Below are 8,896 nucleotides of genomic sequence, written 5' to 3'. Positions count from 1 at the left end.
CTCCGGCAGAGGCCGCCAGACCCGAGCCGGCGCGGAAGGGCGCAGCCGCGGCGCGCGCTCAGCCCGGGCCGTGCACGCGCAGGCCGGAGCGAAAATACAAAGGAAGGAGAGTCAAGGGCAGGGAGCGCATCCCTGCATCCGCCCCCCACTGAGGAATCCGGGCGGAAATGTGAACGCGGCTCCGAGCTTAGGCACAGGCTTTATCATCTAAAAAAAAAAATTTTGTTTTTCCTTTATTTAAAAATCCTTTGCGAAAACAACCTCCACCCTCTCCACTGCAGACTGCTAACATGGTAGGTTCAGGAACTGAATGAATGAGGAATCAGGAGTTACTGGGTTGGGAGACTTAGTTAATGGACAGATATTTATTGAGAGTGCGCAGCGCACCGCCGGCCCACGCCTTTCCCCACCCGCCCATGTTCCAGGCAGTGTGGGGCGGACATCTGCGAAGACCCGTCACCCGAGAAATCCTAATTCCAAAGGTCTGGTCAACAATACAAACATGGTTTCCAAAGGTGTATGAGAAACATTAGCTATTTCGGTTTTGCCGTCGGAGTAAGTTGCAGAGCAAAGCTGCTTAGACCCAATCTGACAACATGCGCCTCACACTGTCGGCACCTGGTCAGTCCTTCGCACGGCAATTCCGAACTGACCTTCAGAGTGGAAAGGCATAAAGGCTTTTCTTGGAATGAACTGAGTCCTGGGAAAGCATTTGCTTCTGAAAAGCAAATCCTACGCTCTATTGTGCCTGTTACAGGAGTCCAAGGCCAGAGACCTGACCCAGCAGGCCAAGTTCTGCCACAATCTGCCTCCAGAGTTCCGTCGGGGCGTTGGGGGTATTGTGTGTCCAGACTACGAAGAGGCAGGGAGATTGCGACCTAAACCCTGTCTTGGGTACTCAGAGTAAACTCTAGGATTATATAGGGAAAGGTGTAGGTCCCCCAGCAGGAAGTATGCGTAGGCAGGCAGTCTTGATCAAGCTTGTTCTGGTTGACCGTTGTCTCACACTCAGCTTCTGCAGGCGCCAATTTGGGTCAGTCATGAAGTGATGGCTTCCGCTTGAAGGACCAGGGTGTTAGCCTCAGTTCCTATTATGAGGTGACCTGCATGCAAGGTTCACTAGGCCTGGATCTGAGATGAGCTGGAGTGAGAGATGCCTCAGAGAGAAAGCGCAGGTGAGAGGGGGAAAACGGAGTCTGTTAAGACCATGACTGGGTGCTCCTTCAGGAGGCGCGACAGACAATTTCAAAGGAACCCCCAGATAAGGTCTGCACCACCACAGCCTCAACCCGAAGGAATAAACTCAGAATTTCCGAAGGATGAGCTTCCCAACTGTTTTTGTTATTGATACATTGAGCAAAATAGTTCAGGGCTTTTTCTCAAACTTTAATGTACTTAGCTGGCATGGAGGAATCTCATCAAAATGCAGCCTCCAGGTCTAAGGTGGTGTTTGAGATTCTGCTTTTCTAACAGGCTCCCAGGTAATCGAGGTCTTGGGACTCTTCTTTGGGACAAAGACTTACTGGCAAGTTCTTTGAATTATGGGTGCAAGCGCTACAGCATAGCCTTTTGACTTTGTACATGGTTTAAGGTGGGCATCATTGGTTTATTGTGCCATTAGTATTTCTTGGAGAAGAAAGGAAGACTTCGAAATCTCTTGCTGTAGTAACAAATTATTTCAAGTTTAGTGACTTACCAGTAAACATATTCTCTCAGCAGCAGTAATAGGTCAGGAATCTAGGATAGGGCAAGTGCGAGGAAGCTCAAGGTCGTGAGTTCGATTCCCAGTACCAGGGAAAAAAAAAAGAAAGGAATCTAGGGATAATTTACCTCATGGTCTCATGATTGCAGTCAAGATATTCCACCATGGCAACAATTGTCTACAGGCTGGGTGGGGGCGGGGCCTGAAGGTCCACTTCTAAGAAGGTTTGGTCACGGGGGATATTGTCAGGGGCCCTCTCTGTAGGGTTGCTTAACTGTCATCATGACGTGTCAGCGGGCTCCCTCCGGAGCAAACATACAAGAGAAAAGGTGGAAACCATGATATCTTTTATGATTTAGCCTCAGAATTCATGCCATCATTCCCACAATACCGTGTTGGTTACACGAGACAGCTCCGCTCACTGTAGAAGTCTACACAAGGGTGTGACTCCCAGGAGTCTGTGACCATCTGGATCACCTTGCAGGCTGGTTCTACAGGCTTCAATTACTGACTCACTGGGACTCTAACATATACATGTTTTCTCATTCAAAGATCCACATAAAATAGTGAATATAATCATCTGTGAGTTCTTTGTTTTGTTTTACTGTACTATGCTGGAGATCAAATCCAGGGCTTCGTGCATAATATGTCAATATTTTAACATTACTTCCTAACATTATATCCCTAACTTAAATAAAGATTACTGCTTTTCAACAGAAGTAAAGAAAAAAGAAAACATATTTCCAAAGCTACCTATTAATTCTGATGCAAACAAACTTTGAAGGTTCCAGAGAGGCATCTACTAATTAATTTGGGTTACTTCATAATTTAAAGTTTGTAGAATCTAAGCAGATTTCCTCTGTGATGAAGATGCATAATTTTCAGAGTAAAATATTTTAACCGACATTTCCTTTGTTGAGATGTTCCTTTTTTTCTAACCAAGAAACGCCATCTTATTCACTAATCATTTGCCCTCCCAGAGATGGTCTAATTCTCTTTGGTGGTTGTATTATGGACAGCTAAGTTATAAATATAGGCAATCAGATAAGGCTGGGCCCTGCAGAGGTCAGTGCACATGACAACTGTGGCTGGAAGGTGCATTCCTGAAGGTCAAGCCTCAGGACAGAGAAATGACTACACCCACATGCTTTCCCTAGGGATGAACAGTAGTGATTGATATTCTAAATAGGCATCAATCACCTTGGGTAGGGGACCAAAATCTCCCTGGCCTCTTCTTTCCAGGAGAAGTCTTTGTTTATTCCATGTACACTTGCTATGTGACTTGCTTCCCCCATTTGATCCCCATTTAATCACCATTACCTAAGTGATTGCACTCCTAATCTTATTTTTTGACCATGATTTTGTCCCACCTCATACTCACCCTATGATTTCCCATTGGATCAAGGTTACCTAAGTGACTATACTTGTAATCTTATTACTTGTTTTAGTTTTGTTCTACCTACCTCAGGACTTTGCTCTAGTGGGGTGCCCAGAACTACCCACTTCGGACCCCCTCTGTCTCTTAGAAGCTATCTTTCTTTCAATAAATACTTCCTACTCTTAACCTCCATTGTTACTAGAATTCATTCTTTGATTTTTAAAGGACACAAATTTGTCATATCAGACATCTATCAGGTTGGGAGTTATATTTCCCTTATATCATTTGGAGGCCCCAATGAGATAATTGGAGGAAGGTAAGTGTTTGCTTTTGTTTCATAGATTCTGTATTGTGACTCACTTGAGTAATTAAAGCTTGTTATTGTTGTTTGTCAGTTGCTTATGCCTTGAATTTCCTTGTCTTTATCAGTTGCATATGCTTTGAATTTTTATGCCTTGTCTTTGTCAATTGCTTATGCCTTATAAATTTAAGTTGAGAACATGGAAAGATTATGATGTTTCTTTGATGGGACAGTTTGTTCCTACTTTATATATCCTGCATTTGGATTTTTTGGCTGAATTTCCTAGTGTTTCTTGTTTGACTTGTTAGACGACAGCACTCAGATGAATAATGTTAGAATGTGCCATAGTGAACTATGATATAAAATTTTGTAAAATGGGGTTTTTTATGAAATCTACTTTATATTTAGAAAATATACATGCCTATTAATAAATCACAGTACCCCAACTCCTAGTTATAAAGTAATAGGCTGGCAGCTGTTCTCAGGACTTGGGGGTCAGGTCTCAGTGAGACAAGCTGGCCTGATTCTCCTCTGCATTCTAGAGGAAATGTTGAGCCTATTTTTCCTGACTTTCCTTTCTGGTCTGATCTTCCACTGGTGAGGAGGAAATCTTAGCTCCTGAGATTCCCCATTCTTGCCTTTCCAGGCTGAGAGTGATGACTCATGAGCAAGCTGTCTCAATAACTCACTGTGAACATGAGAAGAAAAGACCTCCTTTTCTGATCTCATTTCTGATCTTTCCCTGCCACTTTTTTGGAGGTATGTAAGATTAGAGAGTGAGGAAACTTTCCCTCCTTTCAAACATCTAAGAAACTTTAAGGGGGCCTATAAAAAAATGAATGTTTGTGAATGCTGAAGACAAGGAAATCATTTTAAATAAGGATAGCTCAAGCTTTAGTTATAGTTTATAGAACTTTAAAGGCCCTTAGAGCAACTACCAATCATAAATGAGAGGACAGGTTCCCTAGCACCTTCTGGTGAATCCCCATTGAAGCCAGTGGCCAATGGAATGTTGACCAGATAGGCAACTGGATTCCTTTCAGGTGACAGATCTTTGGTTGTATGGAGTAGTGAAAGCTGAGAAGACAGTTGAGAGGTCATGGTCAGGTGACTCTGTGGATACCCAAAGATTCCTCACTGGAACTGATTCCCAACAGCCCAACTAGGTAAACAACAGGAAAATTTTCACTTATCTATCATACTTTTCTCTCTGTTAGTAAGTTAGAAACTCCCTTGTACTTTGGCCACCCCTTCCTGGCTGAGGCACTTGCAACAACTATTTACCTTTCACAGAGGAGAATGGATAATAATCTACACTTGTACCTTGTATAGGCTAAGAAAGAGATTTTTTTTTTTTTTTTTTTGAGGTGCTGGGGATCTAACCCAGGGCTTTGTGTATGCAGGGCAGGAACTCCACCACTGAGCCACATCCCTAGCCCCTAAGAAACGGATTGTAATCAACTTTTCTCTTCTTTCATGTGTAAGAAGACTGATAAATGCACTTTTACTAACATGTGAATTTTAGTTGCTAGGTGATGGTAAGTCTAACCTGTGAGATTCAGAGACATAGAAATTTTAGGTTAGACTTTAAAAAAAGTGTAGCCTTGTCTTTACTACTAAGGAATATTGCCTAGGTGACTAGGTAGATAACATGAATATCTTGGAGGCTTCTTCACCTTAGGGCCCAAGGTGGGATTTTTTTTTTCCAAGCCATTATTCAACTCTATTTTTTGATGTGATCTCATTTGCAGGCTGAAAAGCACTTCAACTACTTCCAACTTGCTCTTTGGTACCTTCACACACTCTCTTTCAAAGAACTAGAGAGCAGTGGTTTAGTGCTAAACAATGCTTCCTTCTTCAAACGTGACTGCTATAGCTGAGTTCAATCATAACTTGTACTTTTATAAATACTTGCTGGAGTTAACAATTCAAGTTCCTGGGAAAGATAGTGTCTCAACTCTGACCTGTCTTCTGCTTTCCAGGTTGCAGCCACTGGCCCCTGACCAAGTCATCTTGGGGGATGCCTTGGAGACATAAAAATCAAGTAGAAATTAAAAGGATGCCAATTCTTCTGCATTTCAGATGAGACAATCAATGTCAAATTTCTTACTTCTTGGGAATGTATCCTTAAGCACTGGAAAATGTTCAACTTTTACATGTTAAAAAAAAAGAGCCATAACTTTGGGAGTGCTTACACAGGATCAGGAACTTGCTCAACAGCCTGTAAGGTATCTGAGTCATAAGTTAAACATTGTACCAAAGGGATGGCCTACGTGCCTTCAAGCTGTGGCTGCTACAGTTCTCATAGTGCCAGAGGCATCCAAGTTATCTCTAGACAAAGATCTTATTGTATCTACACTTCACAATGTGGCAAGACTTCTTTCTTCCAAAGGAAGCCTATGACTACCAGACACCTAACTTATTAAATACTAGGTTCTACTTATAGTAAGTCATGTTCCACCTTAAACTGTCACACCTTTCTATCAGTAAAGGAACAAATTGAGACTGAAAGACATAACTGCAAACAGGTAATTCTCTCTATATATGCAGCTGGAAAAAGACTTGTCAGATACACCCCTCACTGACCCTGATTTCACCCTTTTCTGTGATGGCAGTTCCTTCATGGAAAATGGAACAAGAAAGGTAATATATACAGTAATGACTTTACATCAGACACTTGAATGTTTCTCACTTGTCCCTGGTACTGTCCAGCTAGCAGACTTCATAGCTCTGACAAGGGCTTTACAACTCAATAAAGGAAAAAATAACAACAACAAAACAAAAAACAACTCAATAAAGGACCTGGAGTCAATATTTTCTGATGATGATTATATTCAGTTAACTCTAACTATAGGAAAACTTAATAAAAGAAAAGGCCCCCTCTTTATGTTGAGAAAATTTACTTTGTGTTGAGAAAAATTACTCTTATTCTCATTGGCCTAACTCTACTAAATATGTGGAATAGACATCCCCTGAGCAGTGTACACACACCATAACTTTACAGGTTAAATACTGGTTTAATCACCCTAGGATTAGAAGGGAAGCCCAAGTGACACTCATTGGTCTTGTGGAATCAATTTGTGGCCCTCTACCCTCTCATAGCAATTTGGGGTACCTCTTCAGATGGGGGAATATTATAGACAGCTAAATTAGGTAGAAATATTATAGGCAGTCAGACAGAGCTAGGCCCTCAGGATAGGTCAGTGCACAAGGCAACTGTGGCTAGAGGTGCATTCCTTGAAGGTCAGACCTCAGGATAGAGAAATGACCACACCCACATACTTCCCCCAGTAGTGATTGATATTCTAAATAGGCATCAATCACCTTGGGTAGGGGGCCAAAATCACCCTGGCTTCTTCCTTCCAGGAAAAGTCTTTGTACTCGTGCTATGTGACTTGCTTCCCTATCTGATACCCATTTAATCAGTATCACCTAAGCAACTGTACTGGTCATCTTATTGGTTGACCATAGTTTTGTCCCACTTCATACTTACCTTGTGATTTCCCATTGGATCAAAGTTATATGAGCAACTATACTTGTAATCTTGTTAGTTAACTATAATTTTGTCCTGCCTTTTACCTGCCTCACCTTGTGGTTTTGCTCTGTAAAAGTCACTTGCAAAGCAGGGTGCCTGGGGCCACCCACTCAGGACCCCCTTCTGTCTCTCTTAGACAGAAGCTATCATTCTCTCAATAAATACTTCCTTCTCTTTTTTTTTTTTTTTTTTGGTTTTTCTCCGGTACCCGGAACCGAACTCACGACCTTGCGCTTGCCAGGCAGGCGCTTTTGCCGCTGAGCTAAATCCCCAGCCCCAATACTTCCTACTCTTAACTGCTGTTGTTCCTAGAATTTATTCTTTGATTTTAGAGAACACACTCAGTGTACCATTTCCTTTATATTATTTAGATTATTTGGAGGTCCTATATCATAGTCCCTATATCACCTGCAAGATTTAAAGGGATGTGATCCTTGTCCCACATGGCTCTTCACTTTCTGGAAACCTACCTTAATCTTAGCTTTCTCTTGGTTGCAGATTTTTCTGAGGACCCTTTCAAAAGCCTCCTCTCCCTAATGTTTAAATAAAACCTTTCTCTCCTTAATGCTTGAATAAAACCTTGTTTTGGTAGAGTAATAAAGAAATATCTTCATTTTTAGCTACAGAGAGTTTAAGTTCAATCACAAAACTCTTCTTTTTTTTTTTTGTCTTTTTGAGACAGGGTTTCACGTTTCAGTTCAGACTGGTGTTGAACTTACTTTTGAGCCCAAGCTGGCCTTGAACTTGCAGTGATCCTCCTGCCCCATCCTCCCTAGTGCTGAGATTATAGGGGTGCAGATCTCTCCTGTTTTTATGTAATTAGAAATGACTCTTTCTGCTCTTAATATAATTTGAAATCACAGACTGTCTAAGGGATATGAACATTTTGTTGACAATGTGTACTGGGTTTTCTAAAAACCACTTGAGGCATATAAATTCAACCAGGCCAGAAAGAAAAGTAAAATTCTTTACACTTCTCTTTTGACCGCGCAGGGTCCCAGGGCCACTTATAGCTGCCTGTAGCCAAGCAGTCACTCCTCCCACTGCTCAACACCCCTTGCTGATGTCACCTCACCTCAGAAATATAATGCAAATTTCCATGTAGCATAATCTGTTTAAATGAGATTTCATTAAATACTCCACGAAGGGACTTTACATAAGAAACTTGCCTTGAATGTTTCTTGGTTTTGCTTCCTGCTACTTTCTTTCTCAAATGCCTTGGCTGATCTTCACTTTTGGCCAGAAATTTCAACTTTTAAAAGGAGCATTCCAGCTACGCCATTACTGATTATGAAAAGATGCCTGTGAACCTCTCAGCCTGCCCTGTGCTGAGATTTTCCGCTGTCTCATGTTTTCATTTCTGTTCACTGCGTGCCAAACAGTTCTCCCAGAAGTGATGATACAACTATTTTCCGTGACAGGACCCGGTGGCTGCAGACTTAAGCTTTTGAAACTAAGCATTGTTTTGAAATTTCAGAATCTTTAATGATTATAAATTGTAGTGATACAGGGGAAAAAACTCCCAACCTGAACAGTATCTGGGAAGAGTTCATGTTGTCTAAAATCGAAAAATGAATCTTAGGAACAACAGAGGTTAAGAGCAGAATTTACTGAGGGAAAGAAAGCTTCAGCCCGAGAGAGAGACAGAAGGGGTGTTCTGAGTGGGTTGCCCAAGACTCTGTCTTTTCTGGGGACTTTTATAGAGCAAAACCACGAGGTGAGGTGGGTCCGAGGTGGGTCCAAGGGAAAAATGAGAAATCACAAGGTGGGCATGAGGTGGGACAAAACTATGGTCAACCTATAAGAATTGTTCAGGTAAAACTGATTAAATCGGGATCAAATGGAGAAGCAAGTCATGTATCAAGCGGGCATGAATATAGAACAGAGCCTTTTCCTGTAAGAGGTTGGGTCAGGGACTCTTCAAGGTGGTTGCTACCTATTTAGAATATCAATCCCTCATGTCCATCCCTAAGGAGGTTT

This window comes from Chinchilla lanigera, unplaced genomic scaffold, assembly GCF_000276665.1.
Source record: "Chinchilla lanigera isolate Chin_1 unplaced genomic scaffold, ChiLan1.0 scaffold00070, whole genome shotgun sequence".
NCBI classification, from domain to species: domain Eukaryota; kingdom Metazoa; phylum Chordata; class Mammalia; order Rodentia; family Chinchillidae; genus Chinchilla; species Chinchilla lanigera.
Note: the sequence above shows the minus strand (reverse complement) of the source record.